This window comes from Psammomys obesus, unplaced genomic scaffold, assembly GCF_907164565.1.
Source record: "Psammomys obesus unplaced genomic scaffold, mPsaObe1.curated_primary_1811, whole genome shotgun sequence".
NCBI lineage: Eukaryota > Metazoa > Chordata > Mammalia > Rodentia > Muridae > Psammomys > Psammomys obesus.
This window is the reverse complement of record NW_026591872.1, coordinates 9,536,660-9,551,737: the sequence shown is the minus strand read 5'-3', so window position 1 is coordinate 9,551,737 and position 15,078 is coordinate 9,536,660. Positions and strand designations below refer to the sequence as shown.

Here is a 15,078-nt window from a genome sequence, read left to right as displayed (position 1 = left end):
AGCTATATGGTAAAAGATAAACATACTAAAAAAAATACTAAAATAAGACAAGTAACAAGGAGGATGCAAGGGAAGATGCATAAATCTCATTGAGAATTATTAGACATCACAAAATATCGTGGTTTTAATTTTTTTATTGTTGTGATAAAATTTCTCAGAAAAAAGCAACCCAAATACAAAAGGGTTTTATTTGGCTAATAGTTTAAGATAATATATAGTTTACCAGCTAATAGTTTAAGATAGTATATAGTCTACCACCACACAGAAGTCAAAGTTCCTGGAACTTGAAGCTGCTGGTCACATTGCATCCACAGTCAGGAAATAGATAATGGTAAATGCTTGTGTTCAGCAAGCATTCTCCTTTGTGAATACTCCAAGGGTCCAATCCAGGAAACTGTGTTGCACAATTTGAGTGTGCCTTTTTGATCCAAACTCAATTGCTGTAATCAATCTAACGAACCGTATGGATGCCCAAAACTTTTTCACATGTAGGTAATTATAGACCCTGTTAAATAGACAACAGATATTAATCCTCATAAATAACAATCTTTACCTAGGTCAATTCACAAGAAAATAAATTGATTCATCTCCATTTCTTGAGCGTTAGGAAGTAAAATATGTTTTTCACCATTTATAAAAATTGTCAATAGCTTATGAATTCCATTTGTAAGAAATATTGTGAACTAAAATGCAACATGTTACAAAACTGCATAATAGAAAGAATCAAGCTAATTTGGAATGTCAAAAAAATTTCTTTAAGAAAAATCATTGAAAACTGAACTACTTATGATGAATAGACATCCTTCATGTGACTTATAGATGCTAGCAAGTGATGGGGTACCAATGTATGTTAGAAATAAAAAAAAATGTGTTGAGAAAGATTAGAAACTGTAAACAAGAAACAAAGAAATCTCTGCATATGAAAGACAAAATCAGGTCATATAGGACCTCAAGCCAGAACAAAAACAAAGATTGATAGGCAGGACCAATTACAAAAGAGGATCAAGTCACAAAATATAAGCATGTATTTGAAATGAATTGACTGTATCTATCTTGTTAAATGATGTTCCATAAATTTGAAAACACTCAACTGTTGGAAGAACAACAAAAGTACACATGATATTTTGTAAAATTTTAGTCTTATGTCATCATATAATGATAACAATGCAGTGCAACTGTAAATGTCAAATAAGGAGCATGATGAATAAGAATAGCGAAATAACATTTCAAGTTAATATTTTGATGAAAAAATACAATGGAATTTTATATAAAGCTTTTAAAGAACAGACTTGTTATAAGCAGCATAGAAATAGCAGTTGATACAGCAAGAGAGAAAATAACAAAATCAGGAATATGTGAAGAATCAGGATATCTGTGAAGATAACAAAATCAGGAAACAATATTTGGGTCATAATCCAAATGAGAAGAATAAATTGGAATGATATAAATGAGTTTTCTGTTTATATGCTATTTATAAAATATTGACCAAAACAGTGGCTAGAAGTAAATTTGAACCTAAGCATTCATTATACATATCCTTTCAAAAGTCAGTAAATATATAGGAATATGGGGAAAAGATTTTCCCTCATACCTGAACACTGAAAAAAGACAAAGGTTTTGATGGTTAAAACTTGATTTGTCAGCATGATCGGGTTTAGAATCACTTCTGCAGTAAACATGTATGTGTATAAAGGGATTCTAGAGAGGTTTCACTAAGACTGGAAGATATACCCTGAAAGGCAGCCCTACCAGATAAGTTAGGGCAAGGGAGTGAATAAAAAAGAAAAATGGAGAAAATGAGATAAACACCAGCAACCACCACTCTAATTCACATTTGCACTGTTATGCTTTTACCAATATCATTTATCTTCCCAAAGCCTAAGACAAAAAGAATACTTAATTTTCTTTCATTTTCTATATTGCTTTTATCATGGATTTTTTTTTCATGGCAATGAAAAAAATTAACTAATGGAGATATCAAGTGAGATACATAACAATCATTATTACAACATTCCCCTGTATAACCCACTAAACTCTTCCTTATTTACTAGATTTGGACTTTGTCATATTAGTTGACAAGTTGTTACGAATTACTGAATTTTTATTATAATCTCAAGATAGTATAAGTAACATACGTATCTGAGCCTATAAACAAGTGCTTATTAGTAGAAATGTTTGAGTAGTTAAATATGTTTTAACTTTATATTATGACAAATTTCTAATAAAACTGAAGAATGAAGGTGTGATTTGTAGAAGAAAGAAAACAAATTTCAGAAATTTCTTCATCAACATGGAAATTAGATCAGATAAAAATTTGTTTGTGAATTCACTGGGGATAAACCAATAATAATTGATAAAGTAAAACATTGCAAGACAAACACAGCATGCCACAAATATATGAATTTAATATGTAAGCATGACATGATTTAGAATTTTCCTTATTTCACATTAAGAAATTAACATGTATTAATTAAAAATTCCGTACTTGCTTTCAACAAAATTGACTTGGCATATGCTTCATCAAGTGCACGTTATAATAAGTAGTTTCATAGGAAATTCACAGTAATAAGCTAATATTTTGAAATAAAACTTTTTTGAAAAGTGTGATTTTAGGTATTGGCGAATAGTATTTTGGAAATAGTAAATAGTTATAACTATTAGGGAAACATATAGACATAGGTGTGCACAACATGAAAATAGTGTATCAGAAAAAAGGAATATTTTTATTTTTATAAGTGATATTTTAATATTCATTTAAATAAAAGTTATAACATTTACAGCTTTGTTGGTAGTATTTTTCTAGCATGTGCAAAGTCGTAGGCTTTAAAAAACTGGAAATAAATGAATGAATGAATTATAAACAAACAAGCAAGCAAACATGGAAAGATCTAATGGCTGAGAAATGAAGCTGTATCCTTTAAAAGATATAGAAGAGATTTTCTAATCAATTAATGAGTTAATATGCATTAAAATACATCTAGGCACTTTTCTTGGGATTTAGTAAGAATGTTGCCCATCTTGAAAATGTTGTTAGAAATAGTCCTTGTTCCCCTCACTATGGGAAACCAATTGGTTACTGAGCTACCACAGGCTACATCTGAGCAGAGGTTCTAGGTTACATTCATACATGGTCCTTGGTTGCAAAAACTGTGTAGCCCAGGCTGGCTTCGAACTCGTGATCCTCCTGCCTCTGCCTCCTTCAGCAAATCCTACCTATTTCTAACAGGAACTCAATGGCTGGCTCTTTGGCCTCCCCACCCCCCAAGGGAGGAGCAGTCCTGTTAGGCCACAGAGGAAAGCTTTGCAGCCAGTCCTGAGGATACCTAATAAAACAGGATCAGATGAATGGGGAGGAGGTCCCCCCATCAGTGGACTTGGCAAGGGGCACGGTGGAGAGGAGGGAGGGAGAGACTGGGAGGGAATGAGGGATCGGGACACGGCTGGGGTACATAGTTAATAAAATGTAACTGATAAGAAAAAAATAAAATACAAAAAAAAGAATTTCTAAAAAACTTTAAAAATAAAGAAATAACATGCCTCCAATAATAAATAATAAATTTAAAAAAAAGAAAATGTTGAACAAAGAAGGAATTAGCACCATTAAATCATATATACAGGCCAGTAACATAAATAGACAAGTTTCCAATTCATAAAATCTTAAAACAGTATAAAACAAAGAAAATATAGTATGAAAATATAGTATCAAACAAAAGAAAGTATAGAACAGAATAAAATATGAATCTTAGAAACACTGGTATCCATAGATTCTAGACAGAAAAAAATATGAAAATGTTAGTTATAAATTTTAAGAATCTAAGAAATAAAGGAACCTTGTAAAACAATTATGCAGCAGATGATGTTATCTTTAATTTATAATCACATAAATTTAAAAATATTAATGATGTTTGATAAAGCTCTAAGGAAACATTATATTACATTTTCCTCAATAGGAGGAAAATTATGACTAGTATGGAAAACCTAGCCGATTATCAGGGACCAGTGAAGTAATGGATGTTAGAGGAGAACCCAATGCTGTTAAATTACCAGACCAGTGTAATTTCTCATGGCATTCTAAGTGTCTCTTCATTCCCACAGATAAATGTAACTCTCAACCTTTATCAAAGGATCTTCTTTTTGTACTGGACAGAGACAATTGCACCAAGCTACAATTGGTCAAAATGCATAGAACAACTTAACTTGAGATGTTCACCCCTATTTGACATATCTACAAAACAAAACCCATACTCAAGGTTCATAGTGAAAGAGTTTAAGAGCTGAAGTACCTGGAATTGTGTTATGACTTTATATTTACCAGATATGACAAGGAACCTATACACATGGTACATTCGCAATATGACTTCTTGAGCAAGTCTAGAATGATAAAAGCTAATGTGGACGGGGAAAGGCTCATACATCCTCACCACAGACAGAAAACTTCAGACAACTAATGACTGTGGAGAGGAAAATTAGTTTTCTCAAGGATGAGCTCCCTAATTTTGTATGTATGTTAAGCTACGAGTTCTTACACCATGTGCCTATAAGCAGTAATAAATTTCTTAGCCAATTGCATTTATATATGTATGCATATATAGAACAATAATAATCAAATAAAAGGAGGACATTATTTTTGGAGATAGTAAGGGATCATCATGGGGCATGATGGAAGAAGGAAATACTGAAAGGATTGGAGAAAGGGAACAGAAGTGGGGAAACTATATAGTTACATATTAAATAAAAATTTAAAAACCAGAGTAGTAGAATAAATAGATAATAAGAACAAAATAATATTGTTGAGAAATAATATGAATGAGATATTAAATTTGTGAGTATATTTATAGTTTTCAAAATTATACATACATGTAGATTAAGTCAGAAAATTCAGATTAAAATAAAAAAAACTAATAAAATACAAACTACTGAAATTCAGATATAAACATTATATGTAGTTTGAGGAGAGAGAAATGAATATAGTTAAAAAGTATTTAACAAAATAGGCAATATGTATTTGAGAATATCAGCTAATTTCAACATAGACTAATGAAAATATTAAAAAGGCATTGAAATAATATTGAGGATATTATCCAGTAACATTTACAGAATAAAAATATAAATGTAATGGGCAGATGAAATAGTCTAAAAAATAGCCTATATATAAGTTTTCAGGATAGGAAAAAATAAAAATGTGCAGTATTAAGGTACTGCACCACATGCAAAACCCATTAAAACTACATATAAGAACAACAAATCACTTAAATGAGACACTGAACAATAAACTGAAAAGTCTATCATAGAGAAAAGGCTAGCTAGGAAGGACCAGCAGGGAACCTTATGGAAGAAGAGGGAGATAGTAAGACATGGAAGGGACAGGAAGTCCACAAGGAGATCAACAGAACCAAAAATCTTGGCCCTGAGGGTTCTGAAGAGACCAACACTCCAACCAAGGATCATGCATCGGGAGGATCGAGACCCCATGTTCAGAGGAAGCCCAAGTGGAATCAGAGCCTGTCTCTGACATAAACTGAATGGCAGGCTCTTTGATCACCTCTCCCTGTGGTGTGCAGCCTTGCTAGGTCATAGAGGAAGACAATGCAGCCAGCCCTGATGATACCTGATAGGCTAGGGTCAGATAGAAGGCGAGGAGGTCCTCCCCTATCATGGGACTTTGGAAAGGGGAGGGGGAGAGAAGAGTGAGGGTGGGTAGGACTAGGAGGAGACGAGGGAGGTGGCTACAGTGGAGATATAAAGTGAATATTTTGTAATAAATATATAAATTAATTAAAAATTAAAAATTATAAAATATTTTTAAAGTTCATGTCAGACTGTTTAATGTGCCCATATCATAACAAGGTTTAATGAGCAGAGCATATCAGGCAAAAGCATGAATACCCAATCATCATGAACTATGAAGGGGATAATTACAATTTTTTTTCTCAACAAAGACAGAGGTCAATATTTAAGGAAATAATCATTTCATAAATAAGATAAATATGTACTTTTAACTTATGGGAAGCAATGACAATGGGAATAATCAATATTGCTTGGAGAGTCTTTTTGATACAATATATTCTTTTTTAAAAAATAATAATTATCAAGTAATTTACGTTATGTCCTAATTGCAGCTTCCCCTCTCTCCTCTCCACTCCTTCCCTCCCTCTCGCCTTCCCCCACAGCTGCATCCTTCCAAAGTTTTCCCTTTCTCCTCAGAAAAGGGGATACTTCCCCCGGATACCAACCCACCTTGGCATTTCAAGTTTTAGTAGGACTAGGCACATATCTTATGTGGCTAGACAAGGCAAGCCAGTTAGAGAAAAGTGATCCAAAGGCAAGCAACAGCAACAATATCAGAGACAGCCCCTGCTCCTGCTATTAGGAGTCCCACATGAAGATTGAGTTGTTACATATATGCAGAGGGTCTAGGTCTGTTCCATGCTATCTGTTGGGCAGTTCAGTCTCTGTGATCTCCTTGGCCCCAGATTATTTTATTCTGTAGATTTTCTTGCATCCTTGACATCCCTGTCTCTTCAGTTTTTCCTCTACCTCTTCCACAGGATTCCCAATGTTCCCCTAATGTTTGGAGGTCTCTGCATCGGTATCCATCAGTAGCTTGTTGAAGCCTCTCAGATGACAGTTATGCTAGGTGCCTGTCTGCAAGTATTGCAGAATGTCATTAGTACCCCTAGGGGTAGGTGATCAAAGAGCCTGCCACTGAGTTCCTGTCACAGACAGCCCCTGATCCCCTCACTAGGGAATCCACTTGGAAACTGAGCAGTCTATAAGCCTCGTCTTGGTTCTTTCCATATAATGTACTTGGAGTATCACTCTCTGCAAGACAACTCGGCTCACGTTTTTGGCTCTGTTCTCCTTTTAAAGTAGACCTAATATTTATTTGAATTCCCTCAGTGTCTGTTATTATGTCCCCCTTTTTGTGATTTTGATGATATGGATAGTTTCTCTCTATCTTTTAGTTAGTTTGGCTAAGGGTTTATCTATCTTGTTCATTTTCTCAAAGAAACAGCTCTTGGTTTCATTGATTCTTTGAATAGTTTTATTTCTTTCTAATTGATTGATTTCAGCCCTCAGTTTGATTATTTCCATCCCTGTACTATTCTTGGATGTGTCTGCTTCTTTTTTTCTAGTGCTTTCAGGTGTGCTGTTAAGCTGCTTGTATGAGATGTCTCAAACATCTTTCTGAAGGTACTTAGTGCTATGAAGTTTTCTCTTAGCACTGTTTTCCCATAATTTGTGGGAATTATTGTGTCCCATAATTTTGGGTAAGCTGTGCCTGCATTTTCATTGAATTCTAGGAAGTCTTTAATTTACTTTTTTATTATTATTTCTTCCCTGATCCAGCTGTTGCTGAATAGAGAGTTATTTAGTTTCCATGTGTGTGTAGAATTTTTTATTATTTCTGTTGTTGAAGTCTAGTTTTAGGTCATGGTGTTCTGATAGGGTACAAGAGATTATTTCAATCTTCTTGTATCTGTTAAGGCTTGTTTTTTTTTTTTTTTTTTCTTTTCCTACTGTATGGTCAACTTTGGAGAAGTTTCCATGGTGTACTGAGAAGAAGAAACACTCTTCTGAGTTTTGGTGAAAATTTCTGTTGACATTAGGTACATTTTATTTAATACCTCTGTAAGTGTCATTATTCCCCTATTTACCTCCAGTCTAGATGATTTTTCTCTTGATGAGAATAGAGAGTTGAAGTCTCCCACTATTAAGGTGTTGGGATCAATGTGTGATTTTAGCTTTAATAATATTTTATTTATGAATGCAGGTGCCCTTTTATTTGGCACATAGATGATCAGCATGTGATATCTTTCTGGTGGAATTTTTCTTTGGTGAGAATGAAGTGTCCTTCCTCATTTTTTACTATTTTTTGTTTAAAGTCAATTGTATTAGATATTAAGATAGCTACACCAGCTTGTTTTCTGGGTCCATGTTCTTGAAAAATGTTTTCCAGCCCTTTACTCTGAGGTACTGCCTATCTCTTTTGCAGAGGTGTGTTTCTTGGATGCAACAGAATGTTGGATCCTGTTTCTGCAATAATTCTGCTAGTATGTGTTTATTTTACTGGAGAGTTTAGTCCATTGATGTTGATAGATAATAGTGGCCACTGTATGCTAGTTCTTTTTATTGTGGAGTGGGTGGTGATAGTGTGTTTGTGGGCTTATTTTCTTTTCATTTTTTTTCTTGTGAAGCTCTCTATACCCTGTGTTTTCTTGGGTGTAGTTGATTTTGTTAGATTGGAGTTTTCTTCTTGTATCTTCTGTAGGGCTGGGTTGTTGTGCAGATATTGTTTAAGTTTAGTTTGTCATGGAATATTTTTTTCTCCACCTATGTTGAAATTTATGCTGTGGATAGTAGTTTGGGTTAGCATATGTGGTCTCTTAGAGTCTGCATGACATCTGCCAAGGCCCTTCTAGCTTTCATAGTTTCTGCTGAGAAGTCTGGTGTGATTCTGATAGGTCTAACATTATATGTTACTTGGTCTTTTTCCCTTGCTACAGAGATCTTTTCTGAGACTGAGACTCCAGCCTAGGACCATTCATGGATATAACCTAGACACCCTGCACAGATGTAGCCCATGGCAGTTCAGTGTCCATGTGGGTACCATAGTAATGGGAACAGGGACTGTCTCTGACATGAACTGATTGGCCTGTTGATTGATCACCTCCCCCTGAGGCGGGGAACAGCCTTACCAGGCCACAGAGGAAGACAATGGACTGGAGAAAGGGGCAATGGGATTTGAACATATATTTGATATTATTTTATTAATACATTATATACTAATATTATAGCAAAGTTTGTGCCACCATAATTAATAATATGTTTGATATTTACTGCTCTATAGATTCTCTCTAAACATTTAAAGTATTTTAAATTATTCATTTTAAAACAATTTTGAATTTAATATTTTATATTCTTTCTATTACTATTTTTCAGGTAATACAATATAATAACTAAGGTATTGTTAATTTTATTCTTTATAATCCCAATGAATGCATGTATTAAAAAAGAAAATTTGAGGAAAAAATATAATTTAAGTATCCTAAGTTGAAATACAAGGCATTTTACTCGATTATATGCATTCAGATTAATACAATAGGTCATTTTAAGATTCATTGAGGAATTTCTCTTTCATCTTTAAATTGCTTGAACATACACATAATTTTGCTTTGTCTTTGAGAATTCCATACAATTTCTTTTTCCTGTGTGTTTTTCTATTTATATACATATACGCTCTTTGGACATCCAGAGAAAAGTGTCTTTAGATTTTACCTTTCTTTTTCCAAGTTCTATTTGGTTGATTGCTTTGTTTACTCTGTTTTATCTTAGAGGGACATCTTTTTTGAATTTTTTGTAGTTATTCGGGGGACCAGAGTCATGTTCATACTTATTTTGTTCAACAATCCCAGTTTTTCTGCATACCAGAGACATGTTGGCATTAAACTTGTGTTTATGTTATGGTTCAGAACAGGAACAATGGAGTAGTCTTTGGAGAATGTGTGATTTATAGAAAGTTGTAGAAGAGTGGACATCAATATTTACACAGTAAAATAAAAAATAAAGAATAATAGAAAAGGAGGGATAACATATGAATGAGTAGGGACATATATAGGCTGGAGGTATGAGGAGAGCCAGAAAGGACACTAGTATAAATAGAGAATTATAGGAGATAAGATTTTTGTTTGTTAAAAAACATGAAGGACAGTGGTAAAGTTCTGTTTTGTTGTTGTGTCTATTAAAACATTTTTAACAATTAATGTTCAATATTACAGGTAATTATAGAAATAATGAATTAGGTGATAAAGATGTTGATCTCAGAAAGTCATGGGCAAGGTTCTATAAATGAGTACTATTCACAAAAAATCTTGAACATATAATTTACTTTCATTACTACATTTCCTAACAGTAAACAAAATGGAATTAAACATAAGATATTCTTAGAATTATTACCATATAAACACTCCAGAATAATTTTAAAGATGATTTTACATATTAAAACATTAGAAAACTAATGGAAATTTATTTTAAAATATGTTGCATATTACATAAAATAACAGCACCTCTAGTGTCTTTAAAGAAGAAACAGTGAAGCAACTATGCCTCTGAGATTGATAATTGGAGAAATGGTATTTTGTATAACACACATAGATTTTTTTATAAATTACAGTGATACATTTCAGATTGTAGGTAACATGAATATTTGTTTGAGAATGTGTTGAGTATGCAAAATTCACTGGCCTGAATAAATAATATGATTAATAATGAATATGTAATAGCAGCACCTGCATGATTTCAAGCATTAATCAATGGCTTGATTAATGACTTCTAGAGTAATAGGAAGCAAAGATTATAATTGACATGTGAAGGAGAAAAAACATTATATTTAAAGTCTTCTATAATAAAAATGGGAAATGGAGATATTACCCTGTTATATACGTATTTTATCTTAATTAGAAAATAGTAACATGTCCCTCTTTACTTCATGAAAATTTACTCTGACATAAAGTTCTCTATATATGTATTCTGTAGAAACATGTGTGGGTAATTTCATATTAACACATAAAACTTTAGTTTCTGTTACACATGATTAGATTGCTACACACACATTTTCCTATTTCAAATTTGAAAAAGATTATGAAGTTTATATATACTCAGGTGTAGAAGAAATACAAAATTTCAGTTTAGTACATTTAAACTGTGTGAACTGGGATCTAGGAGGGGATGAGGGAGACGAAAACCCAGGAAACAGACTCCAAAAAACATTGAATGAATATCTACATTCATTGTGCAGGAGGAAACATTTTTATATAGCCTTTGGACCACTGTGGAATTCACAGGAGCTCTGGGTTAGCCAACCATCTCACTGTCACTGTGGGGAGATGCCTAGCATGCCAGCACCAGAGGAAATTCCTTGCAGACTGGGAAAGCAGCCACTGCTGTGTACTGGACCTTATCTGAGGCTCTACCTGTTTTCTGGGATCTTCCTTTTGTGTCATGCAGTTTTCCATCGGACATAGACACTAGTAATATTGAGCAGTAAGGAACCCTTCTTCACCTTAACCCTGGCCTCAGCTGGAGATCTCAGCAACCACGATCAACCAGCAATGAAATGATTTATAATTTTCAATGTGGTCATCATGCATCATTCTATTTAATAAAAGTGTTTATCACATATTAGTAAATAATACATTAAACCTTTATCAAACTTTCAGCGTTGAATCATGAATTCCAGAATTTATTGTAAGGTTACCTATGTTGTCTTTTCTCTCTCTTTGCTTTGGGAAACTATTCTATTTTATTCTATTACTTCTTCATCTTGGTGGGACTTCAGAAATGTCATATACTGTCCTACTCTCTTTGCCATATAGTAAACCTCAAGGGAAGGATATAAATGAGAGTGGTTCATAGTTGTCTGTGGCTCAGAGGACAAATTCAAGTGTTTTTTCTTTCTTTTTTTTTTTAGAATGGTCTAAAGAACAGAAAATATAAGTCACAATCTTTAATTTATTGTATTTTTCATTTTTGAGATTATATTTTAATTAAAACAGTCTCTCTTCCCGTTCCTCACTCCAAACCCTCCCATAAAGATATCTCCTACACTCCTTCATATTTATTGCCTTGTTTTTCATTAGTTTTATTGCATAGATATATGCTTCTATATAGATATATCTTCTCAATGTAACCTGCTGAGTTCATACAAGGTTACCTGTATATATGTTTTCAGTACTGACCATTGGGCAATGAACAACCAATTGGTGTGCTTGTCCCTTTTGCTGTACTCACTTTTACTTTGATTACTGTAGATCTTTAAGTACAACTGAGGATTACTTATGGGATTTTCAACATGTGTAGTTTTTCATCTTCATTGGCATACTCCTTGTTCTGCTTACACTCAGTCATGTTTATGAGACTACACTGGTATTGTTTCTGGTGTTACTAGGAGATATAAAGTCACAGAAAAGTTACTAATACTCAGTGTTTTATAGTTTTTGTGCAATGTTCACTGAACCTTAGGTATGGGATAGTTTTAATTGCAAAACTATTAGTATTCGATCTTAATTTGTTTTTAGAGATTCAGTAATTTTATGTTCTTTTTTCTTTTTTAAAAATATTTTATTTATTACAACCTATTCACTTGGTATCCAACCTATAGCCCCATCATTCATACCCTTTCAATCCCACCCACACCTCCTTCTTTACCTTCCATGCCCCTTCTCCAATCCAATGATAAGGGAGGTCCTCCACCACTTCCATCTGACCCTAGCCTATCAGGTCTCATCAGGGCTATCTGCATTGTCTTACTCTGTGGCCTGGTAAGACTGCCATCCCATCAGGGGAAGGTGATCAAAGAGCCAGCCCCAGAGTTCACTTCAGAGCCAACCCTGTTCCCCTTACTAGGAAACCCACTTAGATACTGAGCTGATATGGGCTACATCTGCATGGGGTTCTAGGATGTCTCAATGAATGGTCCTTGATTGGAGTATCGGTTTCAGAAAAGACCCCTGGGCCCAGATATTTTGGTTATGATGCTCTCCTTGTAAAGCTCCAGTCCCTCCAGGTCTTCTATCTTCCCTTCTTTCATAAAATTCCCCACACACTGCCCAAAGTTTGGCTGTGAGTCTCAGCATCTGCTTTAATATTCTGCTGGGTAGAGTCTTTCAGAGGCCCTCTGTGATATGCCCCTGTCCTGTTCACTGTCTTCTCCATCTTCCAAGGTCTATCCCATTTGCCTTTCTGCTCCCAACCTCAGGGGGAGGTGAGCAAAGAGCAAGCAACTGAGTTCATGTCAGAGACAGATTCTGTTCCCCTTACTACATTTGGAGCCTAACCTGCTACAGGTTACATTTGTGCAGAGGTTCTAGGTTATCTCCATGAATGGTCCTTGATTAAAGTATCAGTCTCAGAAAAGATGCCTAAGCACAGACTTTTTTGTTGTTGTTGTTCTGTTGCTCCACTTATGGAACTCCAGTCCCTTTGAGGTCTTTCTATTTCCCCCTTCTTTCACAAGATTCCCTGAACTTTACTCAAGTTTGGCTATTAGTCTCAGCATCTGCTTTAATACCCTGATGGGTAGGGACTTTCAGAGGCTCTCTGTGGTAGGCTCCTGTCTTGTTCCTTATTTTCACCTTCTTCCACTATCTATCCCATTTGCCTTTCTGAATGAGGACTAAGCATCTTATCCAGGGTCCTCCTTCTTGCTTAGCTTCCTTAGATGTACAGATTTTAGTATGATTATTCTATATTATATGTCTAATATCCACTTATAAGTAAGTATATGCCATGTGTGTCTTTCTGCTTCTGGGATATCTCACTCAGGATGATCTTTTCTAGTTCCCACCTTTTGCCTGAAAATTTCATGATTTCCTTGTTTTTAATTGCTGAGTAGTATATCATTGTGTAAATATTCCACAATTTCTATATCCGTTCTTCAACTGAGAGATATCTGGGTTGTTTCCACCTTCTGGTTATTACAAATAAAGCTGCTATGGACATGGTTAAGTAAATGTCCTTGACATACACTTGAGCATATGTTGGATATTTGCTTAGGAATGATACAGATGAATCTTGAAAAAGCACTATTCCTAATTGTCTGAGAAAGCACCAGATTTATTTCTAAAGTGGTGGCACAAGTTTACTTTCTTACCAGCAATGGAGGAGGGTTCCCTTTTCTCCACAACCTCTCCAGCACGTATTGTCACTTGGGTTTTGATCTTGGCTATTCCCAACTTTTTCTTCTAACAGGTTTTTACACTGATGTAAAAATACTCAATTAAATACCCCTATACCAAATCCAAGAGCATATCAAAGATATCATCCACTATGACCAAGTAGGCTTCATCTCAGGAATGCATGGGTGGTTTAATATATGAAAATCCATCAATGTAATCCAACATATAAACAAACTTAAAGAAAAAAAAAAAAAACATGATGAGCTCCTTAGATGATGAAAAACATTTGATAAAATCCAACACTCATTTATGTTTAAAGTCCCGGACAGATCAGGGATACAGTACACTTACCTAAACATAGTAAGGGCAATATGCAACAAGCCTATAGCCAACATCAAACTAAATAGAAAGAAACTTAAATCAATTCCACTGAAATCAAGGACAAGGCAAGGTTGCCCGCTCTCTCCATATCTTTTCTTATTTTTTTCATTTGCAAACAGCATTTATTATTCAAATCATTTTATTTTCTCCCATATTTAGATGACAATATGTTTATACTCAAAATATGACAGTATTGTACTAATGAAATGTTTCAACTAAGTTTATTTGAATATCAGTGAGCTTAATGGAGAATGTTTGTCTTGTGCAAAACTGGTAACATGACCTTGACCATCATATGAGAATGGAAAAAATAACCCACAAAGCTGTCACACACTCTTCCCATATCTGTCATGGCCAAAGAACCTATAGTAACATTATTTACATACAACATGTTTTTTTTGTCTTTTTTTTTAATTTTATTTTTTTCTTATCAGTTACATTTTATTAACTCTGTATCCCAGCCATGTCACGATCCCTCATACCCTCCCAGTCCCTCCCTCTCTCCCTCATCTCCACCGTGGCCCTTTCCAAGTCCACTAATAGGGGGGGGCCTCCTCCCCATTCATCTGATCCTGTTTTATCAGGTATCTTCAGGACTGGCTGCAAAGCTCTCCTCTGTGGCCTAACAGGACTGCTCCTCCCTTGGGGGGTGGGGAAGCCAAAGAGCCAGTCATTGAGTTCCTGTTAGAAATAGTCCTTGTTCCCCTCACTATGGGAAACCAATTGGTTACTGAGCTACCACAGGCTACATCTGAGTAGAGGTTCTAGGTTACATTCATACATGGTCCTTGGTTGCATGTCAGTCTCAGAAAAGACCCTGTGCCCAGATATATTTGGTCCTTGTGGAGCTCCTATCCTGTCCTCATCAGACTAACTCCCCTTCTTTCTTATGATTCCCTGTACTCTGCCAAAGGTTTGGTCATGAGTCTTTGCTTTGAAAACACTTCTAGTTATAGTCTTTCAAATGCGCTCAGTAGACTCCTGTCATATGTTCAATGCACATCCCATCTGTCTTTCTAAA

The 15,078-nt window shown here is 34.8% G+C and overlaps 1 non-coding gene across 1 annotated transcript; it reads right to left on the bottom strand.

Annotated features, from left to right (window-relative positions):
- Nucleotides 1-5,812: 5,812 nt before the first annotated feature.
- Nucleotides 5,813-5,913, bottom strand: LOC129680560 (small nucleolar RNA U13). Its single transcript, XR_008720708.1, has one exon. It is a non-coding gene; the product is annotated as a small nucleolar RNA U13 (small nucleolar RNA).
- Nucleotides 5,914-15,078: the final 9,165 nt, after the last annotated feature.